The sequence below is a fragment of the Lepidochelys olivacea genome (genome assembly GCF_965140295.1).
Source record: "Lepidochelys olivacea isolate rLepOli2 genome assembly, chromosome: 1".
NCBI classification, from domain to species: domain Eukaryota; kingdom Metazoa; phylum Chordata; order Testudines; family Cheloniidae; genus Lepidochelys; species Lepidochelys olivacea.
The window spans coordinates 309,251,792-309,270,336 of NC_140411.1; the positions used below are offsets into that span (position 1 = coordinate 309,251,792).

Below are 18,545 nucleotides of genomic sequence, written 5' to 3' on the forward strand. Positions count from 1 at the left end.
CTGGCGGATAGTGAAAACATACCCTTAGTATCTGAAGCTATGCCAATGTGTATAAATACTTAGAGTCATGGGACCAGTGAGAGAGAGGCTGTGTAGCTTGGTGTTTAGGGGCACCCATACAGGAAGTGGGAGACTGAGGGTTTGGTCCCCTGTTCCAATTGCTCTTTAATTACTTAGCCAGACGGGAATAGCTTCAACAGGAGTGATTGAGAGGCAAATATTAGACTATCCCATTGGTCGGTGGTTAGAGCTCTCCCTTTTTTCTCTCAAGAAGTAGGATTTAAACAGGGGTCTCCTTTCTCCCTGCCTAGCAGAGGGTGAAATTACACCCAGGTCTCCCATGATTTCATGTGAGTATTCTAACCACTGGGAGAAAAGTTATAAGGTAGGCACGCCCACTAATTTCTCCTCTAGACAGATTTTGAGTGGGACCTGATCGGGCCGGCAACCTACTGTATTGGGCCCTGCATGTGGGTTAACTGGCGAAAGACCTATCTTCCCCTGATTTGTGAAGTGCTCTGGGCCTTAGCCAGAAGATAGGCATCTGGATGCCTAGGGTGAGGCAGCAGAGCACATTCTCAGAGGCAGAAATTTAAGCACCTAAGGAACTTTTACCCTGAAAATTTAGGTGCCAAGTGAGTTTAGGTGCCTGTAGTGTTTAACAGGAGTTTTGTTAATCCAAACGGAGTTTACAACTAGACTAAGTACCTTTTTGAATTTGGGCTTCTGTGTCTATGAGCAAAGAGCAAATGGTTCTACTAGCAGAAAAATGATAAAATCCCATCTCTTGTGCAGCATGCGATGTCTTAAGCTATGCACCCACTGACTGTTCTCAGTGCCTGCTACAGAAAAAACATTTTCCTTGATTTTTTCCAGTGCATTCTGGAAAGAAATCATCAAAATTGAGATTGAATTTAAACAGGTTTTTTCGTAAGAGGAAAGAACCAGACATAAGTCAAAATCTCACTTTAAGCATAAGCACACACCAGAAAACCTACAGGAAAAACATGCAATTGTGCATCATGGTAGATGGTATGTTGCAGTCCTGGTTCCTCTGAAAACAGAGAGCCCCCTCTCAGGGTGGCCATGACCAGAATCCCAGAAAGAAAAAACAGGCCATGCTCAAGGGGGTCAGGAACATGTTTCATGTGTTAAGTCAAATGGTTGCCTTGACCCTTATGCATAGCCCTCTGTGCAATATACTCCTAGTGCTGGAAAGAACAGCTTGCATGAAAGGAGTTTTCTTTGAGCTGTTCACATAGGGCATGGTCCAAGCCCCCTGAGGTCAATAGGATTTTTTCCATGGACTTTGGATTGGTCTCAAACAAGATAATCGTATATATGTGCCTGTTCATGTGTTTGCATATCCTTTTTGTTCTATGTGTAAAGGGGAGAGAATTTGTGATACTTTCCCTGCACTACCTGGAGTTTACCCCATTATCATTTGAAAAGAATAGCAGTAATACACGTTTGCATCAGCAGGTAAGTGACTTCTGTAGAAACTATGGTTATAATTATAATCCCCATATTCAACTATATGGCTGTTCAAGAATACAGGCCTAATTCTCCGTACTGCACCCATGAAACCTGACTGCACAGATGTAACTGAAGCCAAAGTTTGGCTCTATGTATTCAGTATAAACATATGTGAGTAATAATGATGATATTCTTGAATGATTAATTATAGCAGATGAAAATTCTATTACCAAGGGTTTATATCAACCTAGGCAAATTGAAAACTCAAGTTCCCTGAGCATATTCCAAGACATGTGCAACTTATTTCAAGATTTGGTTAATAATATAAAGTTTACATAAGATAAAACTGCAAACATCAGTTTTAGAATGGTGGCTTCTAATGTGAGGCAGAAAAAAAATAAGACTCATCCTTGAGACATTTCCATTATAAACTTTGGATAGGCAAATTTTCATCACCAGTCTTAACAGTGATAATGATTCCAAGAAAGCAATTTGGGTACACCAGAGTCAGATTGATAAATCACATGTTGAATGGTGACAACGATTTAATCCTAGTGATAGGTTCATGAAAAGTATATATCATTTTTGTGAGCTTCCCATAAGGAAAATGATCCCATGACTATATTCAATACCATATGACTATTATAAAGCAGGACACTCAATCAGGTTTTCTTCCAAGAGAAGACAGAAGTTTTAATTTAGAGCAATGCTGCAAGAAGGAGGATGATCTTCTGATTAAACCCTCAGATTAGAACTCAAGAGATCCAAATCAGTTCCAAACTCCACCACTGACTTCCTGTGAGAATTTAAGCAAGTTAATTTCTCTGTACCTCAGTTCCCCATCAGTAAAATGAGGATACTACTTCCTTTGTTTATCTTATCAGTTTTGATTGCCAACTGTTTGTGATAGGGACTGTCTCATACTATGTTCGCACAGTGTATTCTAAAAGTAAACACAATAATGGAGCCCTGGCCACTGTTGCCACTTTTTGCACTACATTGGCTTCATATTGCCTCTCATCACAACTCAATTTAGAATCACCTTGTGCCATCACAGTCTCTTTTCCCAGCAGACTCTTTGCTACCATTCAGGTGTTTATACCAGCTTGTACTGGTTAATACACCAATGAATCTGGAAGGTGTTGATACTTTGACTTTTCGATATCTGGAAATTTCTGGGTACAGTGGGTTTTCCCATAATTGGTATATTTCCTAGATTTGGTCAAATCAATATATTATTACTGGAAGATCATTTTTGTTCCAAAGGATTGCAACAGAACATCTATCTGCAACTGAGGTACTAATTCTTTATCCTGCACTTCAAATATTGTTGCATTTTCATCAGAACCAATGAGAAGAACAGGTCCCTCAGTAAATTTAAAATAATCGTGTCTTTAACTTTTTGCATATATGCTTCCATTTTAGGACATTATGAAATCCCACATTTTCTTTACGAATCATCTCTTTCTTTGCCATAGATCTTTTTTAGCCTGACTGCTCTTTGGCATCATATAGTAATTTATAATACCTAATTTACAACACCTACTGAAAATGAGGCTCATGCTCTTCATAGCTGTTTCCATTCCTCTTTATCAGATTTTACCTCTGCATCTCTTTCCTATATCATCATGAAAGGCAGTTCTTCTGTATTAAATCTTTTCAAAGCTTTTATATAAACCTGCATACAAGCATAAAAGGAACAGTATCTGCAACAATGTTGTTGTTTTTTTCACTATGGGAAGATCTCCATTTACACGTGTCATAAATATAAAGGGAAGGGTAAACCCCTTCGAAATCCCTCCTGGCCAGGGGAAAACTCCTTTCACCTGTAAAGGGTTAAGAAGCTAAAGGTAACCTCGCTGGCACCTGACCAAAATGACCAATGAGGAGACAAGATACTTTCAAAAGCTGGGAGGAGGGAGAGAAACAAAGGGTCTCTGTCTGTCTTTATGCTGTCTTTGCCGGGGATAGACCAGGAATGGAGTCTTAGAACTTTTAAATACAGATTTTAAAAAGGAAACTTTTTTTTTCCTTTGGAAAGGAAGTCCAGAAAGCAGCTGAAACTGAAAGCAGCTTGTTTTTTCTCTGCTTTGTGGTCAAGCAGAGACAAAAGGGGATTATCTTTGTGAATTGCAAGTTTTCTTTGCCTGGAGGCAGGGTACTTAACTCCTGCAGGGAAATTCACAGTCTTCCAACCCAGAGTTGTTTGTTGTTTTTTTTCCCCTAAAAGTAAATGGGGGGGGGGGGGCGGGGGATTCTACCCATTTGCCTGGGGACAAAAGTGGCAGGGGTTTTTTGGGTTTTTTTGGATTTTGATTTTTTACAAGGAGCGCAAATTTGAAAAGGATTTTTTTTTCCCTTTGGGCTGCTGGTAAGCAGGTTTCCAAGTAGTTGGAGGTTTTTTGCTTTGATTTGGGCCCAGAGCAGACAAGGGAATTGTCTTTTTCTGTAGCCTCACAATCACTATCAGAGAATAGGTATTCTATTCCAGCACAGCAAAATTTTTCAGCCAAGTTTTGTTTGTTTATTTCTAAACCTCGGGTGTAAAGTTAGTTAAAAACAGAGAGGTAAAGATGTCAGACACCAAGGCACTACACAAATTTGAGTTAGCCAAACTGGAGACATTGAAAGAAACTGAAAAAGCTCTAGAAGCTGCTCACAGGAGAGCAATGGAGGCAAAGGAGAAAGAAAGGGAGGCAGCGAGAGAGGCAGAACAACACCAAGTGGCTGCTCACTGGAGAGCTATGGAAGCAAGGGACAAAGAACTGGAAGAGAAGGAAAAAGAGAGGAAACATGTGGAGGAGATGGAGAAGATAAAGGCTCAGCAGAATATCCCAACAAACCCTAGCAATCCTTCTCCAGGTACCACTTCCCATCTCAGAAAGTTCCCCACCTACAAGGCAGGTGATGATACTGAGGCCTTCCTAGAAAACTTCGAAAGGGCCTGCCTTGGGTACGGCATCTCTACTGACCAATACATGGTAGAGCTGAGGCCGCAGCTCAGTGGACCCTTAGCTGAGGTGGCAGCTGAAATGCCTAAAGAACACATGAACAAGTATGAACTTTTTAAATCCAAGGTGAGAGTCAGAATGGGGATAACACCCGAACATTCTCGTTGGAGGTTCAGAGCCCTAAGGTGGAAACCAGACGTGTCATTTACCCGACATGCCTACCACATTGTGAAACATGGGGATGCCTGGATATCAGGAGCAAGTGTTGAATCTCCAGTAAATTTGCCCTTCCTAATGCAAATGGAACAATTCTTAGAGGGTGTTCCTGAGGAAACATAAAGATACATCCTAGATGGGAAGCCCAAAACTGTAATCGAGGCAGGAGAGATTGGAGCCAGATGGGTGGAGGTGGCAGAGAAGAAGAAAACTGGTTGCAGTTGGAGCGGAGACCAGAAGGGACAACCCCAGACCACACCCTATTACCGGGGGCCGCCCAAAGCCCCACCTACCTCCCAAAGAACCCTCCAGACACCTTATTGTCCTACCACCCCATTCTCCAGCAACCCTCCTTGCCCCAGTGACCCGTCAGCTGGACGATGTTTTAAATGTAACGAGCTGGGGCATGTAAAGGCCAACTGCCCCAAGAACCCCAACAGATTACAGTTCATTGCACCGGAATCACACCAGAGGTCCGCAGGCCCAGATACCTCCCAGATACCCTTGGAGCGGAGGGAAACTGTGAGTGTGGGCGGGAAGAAGGTCACCGCCTGGAGGGACACTGGAGCACAAGTGTCAGCTATCCATGCTTCCTTAGTGGACCCCAATTTAATCAACCCAGAGATCCAAGTGACGATTCAACCCTTCAAGTCCAACTCTTTCAATTTGCCTACAGCCAAGTTGCCTGTCCAGTACAAGGGCTGGTCAGGAACATGGACTTTTGCAGTCTATGATGATTATCCCACCCCCATGCTGTTGAGGGAAGACTTGGCCAATCATGTGAAGCAGGCCAAGAGGGTGGAAACGGTCACCCGCAGCCAGGCTAAACAAGCCGTGAGGCCTAGCTCTGTTCCGGAAACTTCTATCAGGACCCAGTCAGAGATGATGGACCCGGACCCCAGGCCAATGTCTGCAACAGCAGTAGTGGATCCAGTCCCAGAGACCCAGACGGAACCAATCCCAGAACCGGAACCAGCCGAACAACCAACACCAGACCCATTGCCAGCACTGAATCCAGTACTTGCAACCTCAACACCAGAGGGCCCCACCGAACCTGAACTGGCAGCAGCCCACAACCCTACACAAGAGGCTCAGCCAGAGCCTGAATCCCAACATAGTGCACCAGCGGAGAGCGGTTCACAGTCAACAGAAACAGCTCTGTCCCCTACATCGCTTCCAGAGGGACCAAGCATAGGTCCACAATCCCATGAGGAACTAATGTCTCCAATATCAAGGGAACAGTTCCAGACTGAACAGGAAGCAGATGAAAGCCTCCAGAGAGCTTGGATGGTGGCACGGAGCAACCCACCGCCTCTCAGCTCTTCTAATCGATCCAGGTTTGTTGTAGAAAGAGGACTTTTATACAAGGAAACTCTTTCTGGTGGACACCAGGAAGACTGGCATCCTCAGAGACAGTTGGTAGTTCCAACTAAATACCGGGCCAAGCTCTTGAGCTTAGCCCATGATCACCCTAGTGGCCATGCTGGGGTGAACAGGACCAAAGACCATTGGGGGGGGTCATTCCACTGGGAGGGAAAGGGCAAGGATGTTTCTACCTATGTCCGGCCTTGTGAGGTGTGCCAAAGAGTGGGAAAACCCCAAGACCAGGTCAAAGCCCCTCTCCAGCCACTCCCCATCATTGAAGTTCCATTTCAGCGAGTAGCTGTGGATATTCTGGGTCCTTTTCCGAAAGACACCCAGAGGAAAGCAGTACATACTGACTTTCATGGATTTTGCCACCCGATGGCCGGAAGCAGTAGCTCTAAGCAACACCAGGGCTAAAAGTGTGTGCCAGGCACTAGCAGACATTTTTGCCAGGGTAGGTTGGCCCTCCGACATCCTCACAGATGCAGGGACTAATTTCCTGGCAGGAACTATGGAAAACCTTTGGAAGCTCATTGGGTAAATCACTTGGTTGCCACTCCTTACCACCATCAAACAAATGGCATGGTGGAGAAGTTTAATGGGACTTTGGGGGCCATGATACCTAAATTCGTAAATGAGCACTCCAATGATTGGGACCTAGTGTTGCAGCAGTTGCTCTTTGCCTACAGAGCTGAACCACACCCCAGTTTAGGGTTTTCCCCATTTGAACTTGTATATGGCCGTGAGGTTAAGGGGCCATTGCAGTTGGTGAAGCAGCAATGGGAGGGATTTACACCTTCTCCAGGGACTAACATTCTGGACTTTGTAACCAACCTACAAAACACCCTCCGAACCTCTTTAGCCCTTGCTAGAGAAAACTTACAGGATGCTCAAAAAGAGCAAAAAGCCTGGTATGATAAACATGCCAGAGAGCGTTCCTTCAAAGTAGGGGACCAGGTCATGGTCTTAAAGGCGCTCCAGGCCCATAAAATGGAAGCACCGTGGGAAGGGCCATTCATGGTCCAGGAGCGCCTGGGAGCTGTTAATTATCTCCTAGCATTCCCCACCTCCAACCGAAAGCCTAAGGTGTACCATATTAATTCTCTAAAGCCCTTTTATTCCAGAGAATTAAAGGTTTGTCAGTTTACAGCCCAGGGAGGAGACGACACTGAGTGGCCTGAAGGTGTCTACTACGAAGGGAAAAGTGCTGGTTGTGTGGAAGAGGTGAACCTCTCCATGACCCTTGGGCATATGCAGCGACAGCAGATCAAGGAGCTGTGCACTAGCTACGCGCCAACGTTCTCAGCCACCCCAGGACTGACTGAACAGGCATACCACTCCATTGACACAGGTAATGCTCACCCAATTAGGGTCCAACCTTACCGGGTGTCTCCTCAAGCTAAAACTGCCATAGAACGGGAGATCCAGGATATGTTACAGATGGGTGTAATCCGCCCCTCTGGAAGTGCATGGGCATCTCCAGTGGTTCTAGTTCCCAAACCAGATGGGGAAATACGTTTTTGCGTGGACTACCGTAAGCTAAATGTTGTAACTCGCCCAGACAACTATCCAATGCCACGCACAGATGAACTATTAGAGAAACTGGGACGGGCCCAGTTCATCTCTACCTTGGACTTAACCAAGGGGTACTAGCAGGTACCGCTAGATGAATCTGCCAAGGAAAGGTCAGCCTTCACCACACATCTCAGGCTGTATGAATTTAATGTACTCCCTTTCAGGCTGTGAAATGCACCCGCTACCTTCCAAAGACTTGTAGATGGTCTCCTAGCGGGATTAGGAGAATATGCAGTTGCCTACCTTGACGATGTGGCCATATTTTTGGATTCCTAGGCAGACCACTTGGAACATCTACAAAAAGTCCGTGAGCGCATATGGGAGGCAGGACTAACTGTTAAGGCTAAGAAGTTCAAATAGGCCTAAACAGAGTGACTTACCTTGGACACCAGGTGGGTCAAGGAACTATCAGCCCCTACAGGCCAAAGTGGATGCTATCCAAAAGTGGCCTGTCCCAAAGTCAAAGAAACAGGTTCAATCCTTCTTAGGCTTGGCCGGTTATTACAGACGATTTGTACCGCAATACAGCCAAATTCCCGCCCCACTGACAGACCTAACCAAAAAGAAACAGCCAAATGCTGTTCAGTGGACCGAAAAGTGTCAGAAGGCCTTTAACAAGCTTAAAGCGACACTCATGACTGACCCTGTACTAAGGGCCCCAGACTTTGACAAACCGTTCCTAGTAACCACAGATGCGTCCGAGCGTGGTGTGGGAGCAGTTTTAATGCAGAAAGGACCTGATCAAGAATTCCACCCTGTAGTGTTTCTCAGCAAAAAACTGTCTGAGAGGGAAAGCAACTGGTCAGTCGGTGAAAAAGAATGTTACGCCATTGTCTACGCTCTGGAAAAGCTACGCCCGTATGTTTGGGGATGGCTTTTCCACCTGCAAACCGACCATGCTGCACTGAAGTGGCTTCACACCATCAAAGAAACGAAAACTTCTTCGGTGGAGTTTAGCTCTCCAAGATTTTGATTTCGACATCCAACACATCTCAGGAGCTTCTAACAAAGTGGCTGATGCACTCTCCCATGAAAGTTTCCCAGAATCAACTGGTTAAGATCGTCCTTGAGATGTGGAAAATATTGTTAGTCTTTATGTACTTGGTAGTATATTTAGAGATGCATGTGTCTTATTAACTCTGTTTTTCCTAGAGCTCCAGGAAGAAATCCCAGCCAGTGTTTCACCCTAGCTGAGATTTGGGGGGCATGTCATAAATATAAAGGGAAGGGTAAACCCCTTTGAAATCCCTCCTGGCCAGGGGAAAACTCCTCTCACCTGTAAAGGGTTAAGAAGCTAAAGGTAACCTCGCTGGCACCTGACCAAAATGACCAATGAGGAGACAAGATACTTTCAGAAGCTGGGAGGAGGGAGAGAAACAAAGGGTCTCTGTCTGTCTTTATGCTGTCTTTGCCAGGGATAGACCAGGAATGGAGTCTTAGAACTTTTAGTAAGTAATCTAGCTAGGTATGCGTTAGATTATGATTTCTTTAAATGGCTGAGAAAATAATTGTGCTGAATAGAATAGCTATTTCTGTCTGTGTATCTTTTAGGTAACTTAAGGTTTTGCCTAGAGGGGTTCTCTATGTTTTGAATCTAGTTACCCTATAAGGTATCTACTATCCTGATTTTACAGTGGTGATTTCTTTACTTCTATTTACTTCTATTTCTATTAAAAGTCTTCTTGTAAGAAAACTGAATGTTGTTTTCATTGTTCTCAGATCCAAGGGTTTGGGTCTGTCGTCACCTATGCAAATTGGTGAAGCTTTTTATCCAACATTTCCCAGGAAAGGGGGGGTGCAAGTGTTGGGAGGATTGTTCATTGTTCTTAAGATCCAAGGGTCTGCGTCTGTAGTCACCTAGGCAAATTGGTGAGGCTTTTTACCAAACCTTGTCCAGGAAGTGGGGTGCAAGGTTTTGGGAAGTATTTTGGGGGGAAAGACATTTCCAAACAGCTCTTCCCCAGTAACCAGTATATTTGTTTGGTGGTGGTAGCGGCCAATCCAAGGACAAAGGGTGGAATATTTTGTACCTTGGGGAAGTTTTGACCTAAGCTGGTAAAGATAAGCTTAGGAGGTTTTCATGCAGGTCCCCACATCTGTACCCTAGCGTTCAGAGTGGGGAAGGAACCTTGACAACACTCGAGTTGTTTTGCTTTGGCTGACACTTTTTACATTGTAATATTGGAAATCATGGAAACTGTATTTTTTCCTTAATCTGTTCCCCAATCCAAATTCCATTCTGAATATATCATAGTAAAGTAAAAATGTCTGCTCTTTCTTTTCCAGACTTCAAATTTCCCTTTCACAAACCTACGATTGAAAATCACATTTTTATATATTGGCGAAAGATGAATATGGAAATAGATTTTGGTTTTTTTAAGGTGAAATCCTACATATTTATATTCATCTTAATAGTAGGGAAATGATATAAGGATACTGGCCTATCTTTTTGTCCTTTATCTTTATAACTGAAAATATGACCACTCAGTGCTCCTCATGATTATTCTATGCCCAGTCAATAAGTGACCTTACATGATAGTCTTGGTAATAATAACAAATAGTAGGCAAATCAAGAGCACCTAATTTAGCTGGCCTGTAAAGAGTTTTAGCCTGAGATTTTTCAAAGCTATTCTAGACTTCATAGGTTTTTACAGAGAGTTTGCCACCGTATTCGTGTGCCTTCCAGCAGCGCATTAAACAACATGACCACACATTTGTCACATGTTTTGTTCTTTCATCCGCTCCCCAGAGGAAGAGATGTGCACAGTGGAGTCTCGCATTTTGGTAGGCTGGTTGACTTCTGTACTATAACTACACAGCAACATGTACATTAAAAAACAAAAGAAAAAGAAAAGCTGCTTAGAAGATTTGCCGGTCTCAATCTCTTAAACATATTTGAAACTTTCATCCTTAATACATTATTTAGGTTTTTTATATTCCTGTATAAATTTAGAGATTGTATTTTAAAGTCCATGTTAAAATAAGCTTTGCATTCGAGGAAGCAAGCTCATTTTGATTGTTGTTGCCTCTTTTCATGTATCAGGTAGCTTACTCCAGCTACTTAGGTTGGAACATCAAAAGATTGTCTCTCAGAGTCAGTGTTTTTGTTCCGTTCACTTTAAAATGATTAGACTGGCTCAGGTGAAGATAATACTTGCGGTCATCTTTGGATAAAAATAAAGATGAAAATGTTGATGCCAAAATATGAATGCATTTAAACAATAAACCAATGTCATTGTTTTTGATGGGAGAGAGTTTGCCAACTTAGTAAGCTGCAAAGGTCATAATAGTATATCCCGATTTCACAAACAGTATTTTGCAAACCTGAGTTGATTATTACAGAACACTAGAGATGGACTCAAGGCATGGAATTTGCATATGCATTAAAAACTCTCCAAACATCACAGATGTTCAGAACCAATCTGCTTCAGAACCATCTCTTACAATTCTGTCCTCTGCATCATCTTTGCAGAGGCACTAAATAAACAACTTCAGTAGTCAAGGGTGCAGAATAGATTCTGATGAACAATTTGCTGTTTTCCAAACTCATAATACTTTTCTTGAGTCACACAAATATCAAATCTAGAGCCCAGTTTGAAAACACTTTAATCCACATATATGCAAAAGGGTCATCTAGCCAGATTCAAAGACATTATCACTGATCCAACATACGACCAGCTGTTGTTTTAATCACTATTGAGGCAGTCAGTTTCTATAACATGGGAGTGAAACCAAAAATAATGGTTTTAGGTTTAATTTTGTTGAAAATCACTCACTGGAAATGAACTAGCCTTCCAGCTTAATTAGACTGTGTTCTGATGATAACCAGGTGCAAGAATGACATGCTGTAATATAACTTAGAAGTGGTATACATATGAACAGAGGAAACAACATATTTTGCTGGGCTGTTAACAAAAGATGCCTAAGTTAAATCCCTCAGCACCCTTTTTTGTAATTCCTGACCAGTTGTATTTCTGTGTAGGGAATAGGATGACCAGATACCATATGTGAAAAATCGGGACGGGGGTGGGAGTAATAGGCGCCTATATAAGAAAAAGCCCTGAATATCAGGACTATCCCTATAAAATCAGGACATCTGGTCACCCTAGTAGGGAAACCTCCTTTATAAAGTTTCTCAAGCAACTTCCAAACTGTTCTTCATGTCGTTTCTAAGTCTCATCTGAGTTTTTGAAGTAGTAATTGTTAGTTGATTAAATCAAAGGCCAGAGATAAATAGAAAAAAGAACCATATACAAACACAAAGCCACAAACTTTTCCTCTCATGACCTTATATCTCAGAAGGCTATGTCATATCCCAGAATCCTTTGCACTCCATGCTCCAGCCACTCTTGCAATTGATAAGGGTGGTTCTGGGTGCAGGGAGAAAGAGTGAAAGGGTTGCATTAGGGAAGGAATGCTGATGCTGGACATGGGGTAGAAGGAAGGATATTCTGGGTGAAAAGGAAAGCAAAAGATTGATAATGGTGTGGGACTACTACAGGGTGGGAATTACATTATAAATATGAAAAAAAATCAAGGCTAATTATATGTTAAAATGTTGGTTAGAAATCTAATATTTTTCTTTTCATAAGAATACTGTCAACTTACTATTGGCCCCAAAATGTAAGTTTCCTTAATAAAAATAAAATTTACAAAACTAATATGAATAAAAAAAAACATTTTAATGGATCTAAATAATCAGCTTGCTGTGCTATGACTCCACACTCTAAAGGATTGCACTAATGCATGACAATCCAAAAATGAGGCTGTGAAATACTGAAATTAATCTCTCCAGTTGTACTGTCCAAGATGAGGTAAATTCACCCTCTCCCCAAATTAAAGGTGAAAAGTAAAGTGGGTTTAGTTAGTGCGATACAGCATGGCCAGAGGGCAGCAGGAGAGTGTTAGAGGGAGCCTTATTCCCTGTAGAGGGAAGACAGTTTGCTATAGATTAATTAAAGCACCTGAAGGCAATTAAAGCACCTGAAGCCAGTCACCTGATAAAACCCTCCTGCTTCAATTGGACAGGAGGAGGAGTTGAAGCAGAGTGGATTGGAGCAGAGAGCAGTTTGGAGGAGTTGAAGCAGAGTGGATTGGTGTTGGAGCAGAGAGCAGTTTGGAGGGAAGCAGAGGAGAGTTTGGAGAAGTGCTGCGGTGGGCTAAGAAGACCAAGACCCTAGGTAAAGGGACACCTGGTTTGTGCAGAGGGAGGGCAGAAAGCCCCACAAGCTGAAGGGTAGGAGAGGGAAGTTGCCCAGGGGAAAGAACTGCTAGTTCAAGTAGTTTACTGCTATCTCTTGGGCCCCTGGGCTGGGACCTGGAGTAGAGGGTGGGCCTGGGTCCCTCCCTCTCCACTCTCCTCCTTTAGGACACTAGTGGGGCAGTTAATACCCCAATTCAGGGGTGAGAAATGGTGCCCTGAACCCCGCCCAAGAAGAGAAAGTGTGAGACCCGTCAAAGTAGTGCTGGCAATTTGCCACATTAGTTGTAAATTTGCTGTTTTAAGAATCCACATTGGTAGAAACTTAAGTAAGGACACTTAAAATATTTGTTCTTCATATTCCTATATTCTGCAACCCTCCACATTAGCCCCTCTGCAGTATAACTTTTATCTTCCAAAGCCCCAATTCTAATTCTGTTGCGTTGCTTTCTGTGGCATTGGTCACTCCATGCCTTGCTAATTGCAACTTCCTCAGCCTTTCATATCCAAACTACAGTTGTACATGTACATACAATATACAATATATGTACAGCACTACTGTAACTACTGCAGAATCACTCTGCTCATCTTCAAGACTGTGTCTCCATACGCCTTTCCAATCTCATCTTTTCCTGTACTCACTTGGTCTTTTCACTCAACTAGTTTGGGCCTTCTCCCAGTCCCTTATAGATGAGGAGAAAGTGGAAGCTGAGCTTCTGCTGAAACCACAGCAACTATTCTGAATAGTCTTTGCTTCCATCTTATCAATTTCCTAGATCATTTTAACATACAGTTTAAAACTCTCTTCTATGCTTCCTAGAATGAGTAAAACATAGACCAGTCCCACACACTGCTGCTCACTGGTCCTGCACGTGCCTCATCTCCTGTCTCCAGCTCCACAGATGCACCTTCTGTTGCTTCTATTATTTTAACTTGTGTGTCATGACACAACTGCATACACCAACTGTTATAAAACTAAAGTGTATTGTGTCATCCACTGCTTTTATGAATATAACACAAAGCTCCTACAATGAATGTTGCAATCCATGGCAAGGTCATGCTCCCTGCAACTTCTGCAGGTCTCACTTCCAAAGCCCACCGAAATGATACTGAGAATTATTGCTAAGCCAAGTAGTGATGCCAGTAGTCAAACTGTTCTGTCTCAGCAGGCTTAGTTCCCATGTACTGGCTAAAGCATGTGTCATTTTACAGTTCCATTTCTGATGACTTATAGGGATAGATACATGAAGCCCATTGATGCATACTTATTCTAATACCTGAAACGCTTACTATAAAAAGTTAGATTATTCTAAAAATTAATACTTTCAACTGATTAATAAAATAAAAAAATCAATGATTCTTTGAAGCCACATAAACAAGCTAAATGCTCACCCCTTGCTACTAAAGAGTCATTTTGAAATTTTTTCATTTGGGGTTTTAAAAGATATTCAATTAATTAATTTCCTTAACTTTATCAAAATATCAAAAGTCTAACAATATAGATAAAAAAACTAACCTGAGATAACAGCAGATATTGTCTAAATTAGTCACAACAAATTAAAAGAACAGATATATTCTAGTGTTGCTGATTCAAAGACTTGAATTTACGTTCTTAGTTATAAAGAAGATCTACAGTCTTTTGTGGTAAATAATGAGGACCCTACATTACAGTAATTGCTCTGCATATTTATTGTAAACACCCAGGATGGCCTGTTTGTGCAGCAATGTGGTTGTTTTTAATTACCAGGATAGCATATTTTTCTTCTCACAATACTGAGCCACTACTGTTCATCTTATTTTTATTATACACACTATTTTTTCCAGTTCTGGGGTTATTAAAGGTGCTTCTTATTCATTTAAAAAAAGCCTGGAATCCCAGTGATCCAGTTAATTTTATTTTGAATCAATACCAGTATCATAATACCAGGAAAATTAAAGAGAGAGAATTTCTTTTAATAAACTTATTTTGCACAAGGAAAACTCAAGGAGCTAAATCCTGATGTCCTCTTCTCAGGATTTATGTCTTTGATGTCACTGAAATATTTACATGACTAAAAACTGAGTAGGGACCTCAGCAAGACATGCACCGCATAAAGTATCAAGTTTATATTTTAGATTCTGATTCCTAGAGGTCTGTTCCAAAGCCCACTGAAGTGACTGGAAATTTTTGTATTGACTTCAATGGGTTTTGGATCAGGCACTAGATGTTCAGGCATTTGGTCAGTGCTGATGTCCACTTGTTCATTTTTGGCTAGCTCTTGTCCCCATTTCTCCTACCTCTCCGTGGCCTTGGTTCAGCAAAGCATGTAAGTGTGTGTCTTTAAATACCAGTGAAGTCACATAAAGTAAACAGTATTTAATTACATGCAGCATGGACTTCAGCAAGTGCTTATAGTTATTCAAGTGATTTGCTAAATCAAGACCTCTAATTCATTTCATTTATGACAGAGCTCCTTCACTCATGATGGTATGATGTTAAATGCCTTGCATCTGAAAGCCCTTTACCATCTCGCCACTTCCTTGTGTCCATACTATTTAAGACTCATTGAAGTTAGAGATAACATGACAGGGTTCACTCACTGCGATGGCACCTCCTTGTGGCCGTGTCTGGGGATTAGCTCCACTCATGTCTGCCAGCCTCTTCCTGGCACCGTGGCCTCTCTCTCTTCAGGACTCGGAGTGCTCCTTCTTCCTGACTCAGGCCTCTGGCCAGGTCACTATGGGCCTCCCTTTCCAGGGTAACACAGTGTCTCTGGACCAGCCATCCAGTTGTCATCTCCAGTGCTCCTTTGCCACTTCATAGGGGATCACAGGCCCATCTTCTACACTGAGTCCAGCCCAGGGACCCTATAACACAATCCTACCCCTTGTCTCTGTTTTCCTGGGCTTCTTCCTACCTAGCCCTCTCAGACTTCCTTTCCCCACAACTCCTCTGGGGTTGACCCTTCTTCTAGGGCTTGAACTCCAGGGCTTATTCTCCCTCCTGGATTTTCATCTCCCCTCCTCTCTGCTCCCAGAGAGTGACTGCAGACTCTCTCCCTGCAGCCTAATTCTGTTGCTTTATAATCCAGCCTACTCTTGCCCATCTGAGCCTTTTGTTCAGTTAAGCCTGTCTCTCCCTCCAGGTACAGACAGGTACCCTAATTTCCCCCTTAGGCCTACATTAATCCCTTCAGGATCCGTTTGGGGTATACACTCCATCACAGATGGGCTGATTGATTTAATGATTTTATCCCTATCTCCCTGTCCATGCTGGATTGTTTCCTGCAGTACATTTGCTAGAGTCTGACCAGCCTAATTTTAAAAGGCTGAGCCACTGGGACTTCCACCACTTCCCTTGGCAATTGCGCATTTACTATTGCTGTTGAAGTATGTGTGTATAATAAAGCCTTGTATAATATGGCTTATGAATTACAACTGATCTCTCACACTGTTCCTCCAGCCTGCCAAAAACATGGCAAGAATCTCTGATCAAACTCTGCCAGATCAAATTATTTTTCTATTCTCTGCGGAGTCATCTTGGATAAAGAGAAGCTTTTTCTCCGTAGCAACAGAAGAAATTTCTGAAGCTAAGAAATTAACTGACATTTGAATGAAACTGGAAATCATATATTAAAATGAAGATCTAAGTGTTCGGATTTTAAGTTATTCACCCTGTGCGTAACTGAACTGTCCCTTGCTCACATTCACAGAGTTAAACTTGTTGCCAAGTTTGGGATCAGAAAGGAATTTTCCTCCAACACATTAGCAGTGACATTTTGGTATTGTTTTGCTCTTCTCTGAAGCATTGAGAAGGGGTTATCTGACATCAGTTGCACACCTTCTACAGGACCAATTTCTGGAAATTGTAGGGATTGAGCTTCAGCAGACTGTGGTGCTTCCTGGCTATTATGTCTCCAAGTGTCAAAATAGTTAATAGTAGCTCTGTTCCCCAAGCCAGGCAATTCTTTAGCTTTTGCTAACACTACAGCTGGTCTTGCACTTTCCTGCTGTCAGTGAAATTAAGTTCTCTGGAGCAAGAGAGAATAGATCCTTTGCTCTTTTTAGAATTGCTCTCTTTAAAAAAAAAAAATGTGGGTATCTAGTAAAAACTGCCTTATGCTATGGAAAAATCCTTCAGAGCAAGGAGAGAAGAGATAGCATTTACTCCGGATGCAAGGCACGGCAAAATTAAAGATAAAATGAGCTCCACAGGGCCAGACTTTCTTTTCTATGGTTTGAGAGGTTTTGCATTTCTTAAATTTCCCTTGTCACACAGTATGTTAACCATAAACTCTTAAACTGATACTTTGGACTCACTTTGTTCCCATTGCCACCACATGTGAGATACTGGCAGAGGGAAGGAGAACATGATATGAAAAGAATTGTTTCACAGTCCGATAAACACCACTAAGAGCTTTTTAACTGTAAGTGGGCACACAGAAGTAATTTTCCTTTTAGAATTCTTCAGCCCATTCTTGCTCAGGATTATAATTATTTTCTTCCCACTTTTGCTCATTAAGGGTCCTCCTATGTGCTGAACATCTCTTGGCATCCTAAGTACCTTCATCTCCCATTAATGTGATTGGGAATTGAGCATGTTCAGAAGCTCAGAGGAATGAGTCTTACATTTTCCTCAGGATGATTAGATTGTGCCAGGTTCATTAATTGAATGAAGTTATTGCCAATTCTGTCGGAAGAAATGGGGTAGAAATGGGTCCACAAAGTTAAATGAAGTGGTTTTCCTTTGAAAGGAATGACATGAATGAACAGGTATATCAGAACAATGATCTGGGCCAAATGTTCAGATACAGATGAGCTTTTTTTAGCACAGGACCCACAGTGAGTAAAGTAGAGGGGGAGAAGAAAGGTCTGGGCCACCATTCCACTCACCTGATCCTTAGCCCAATGGGGAGCTGAACTGGCCTCTGGAAACTAAGGCTCATTCTGCCAGCCTGGGATCACTGGAATATATTGCACTCTGGTTCTGTTCTCTCCAATGCCTGGCCACACCCCCAATGCACACAAGGGTTGAGCAGATGGAGTCGAGTCAGATATATTCACTTTACACCACTCACGGATTCCACCTATATCAGAGGAACCCTAGTTGCCCTGTTAGGCCAGCTCTCTATCCTCTATGCATTGCTGTCTCTGGCCTCTTCTGTTAATCAGTTACTTGGTTCTGAGCCCTGTGTACTATGAAAGTAACAAACTAACCATTCCTGCTCCCATTGAAAGGATCTGTCCTTTTGCCATTGGAAGGAGTAGGATTGCGCCCCAGAGCAAGAGAAACAGGAAAAAATAAAATAAAACTGACCAAGAATGGCTGAGAATACAGCCCAAGTGTACTACTGTCCAGATTGCTTCAGGGCCATTTTCATTGCAGGAATAATTACATGTTAATAGTTTGCATGTATTTTTGTCAGATGGATCTGTCTAATCTACTGCCACATTTTCTCAACTCAAGCAAATGCCAGGACAAGGCATGTAAGAAAGAAGTTTACTCTGTCAAAAGGAGATTTCTCTAAATAAATAATTGGGGTAGATTGGGTAGATTAAGAAATATTGGGTAGATTAGGTCTCTGTAAATGGATAAAATAAAAATCCCTCAGCTCATTCTGCCAATTCTACACTGAGATGTTGGTGAAATGTTTTAAATTATAAACAGATGGTTTATCAGGAAGGGTTCACCATGTAGTTATGACATATTAAAAGAGCTGTGTGGAATTCTGTTTTATGCCAGTCATTGTATGTGATAGCCATCTATCTTTCATTAACAAGGA

General features: G+C 42.3%; 1 long non-coding RNA gene across 1 annotated transcript; it reads left to right on the forward strand.

Moving 5' to 3' along the window:
• Positions 1 to 1,394: 1,394 nt before the first annotated feature.
• Positions 1,395 to 9,180, forward strand: LOC311514499. Its single transcript, XR_014709890.1, has 3 exons — positions 1,395 to 1,482; positions 7,133 to 7,359; positions 7,860 to 9,180. It is a non-coding gene; the product is annotated as an uncharacterized lncRNA (long non-coding RNA).
• The last annotated feature ends 9,365 nt before the right edge of the window (positions 9,181 to 18,545 follow it).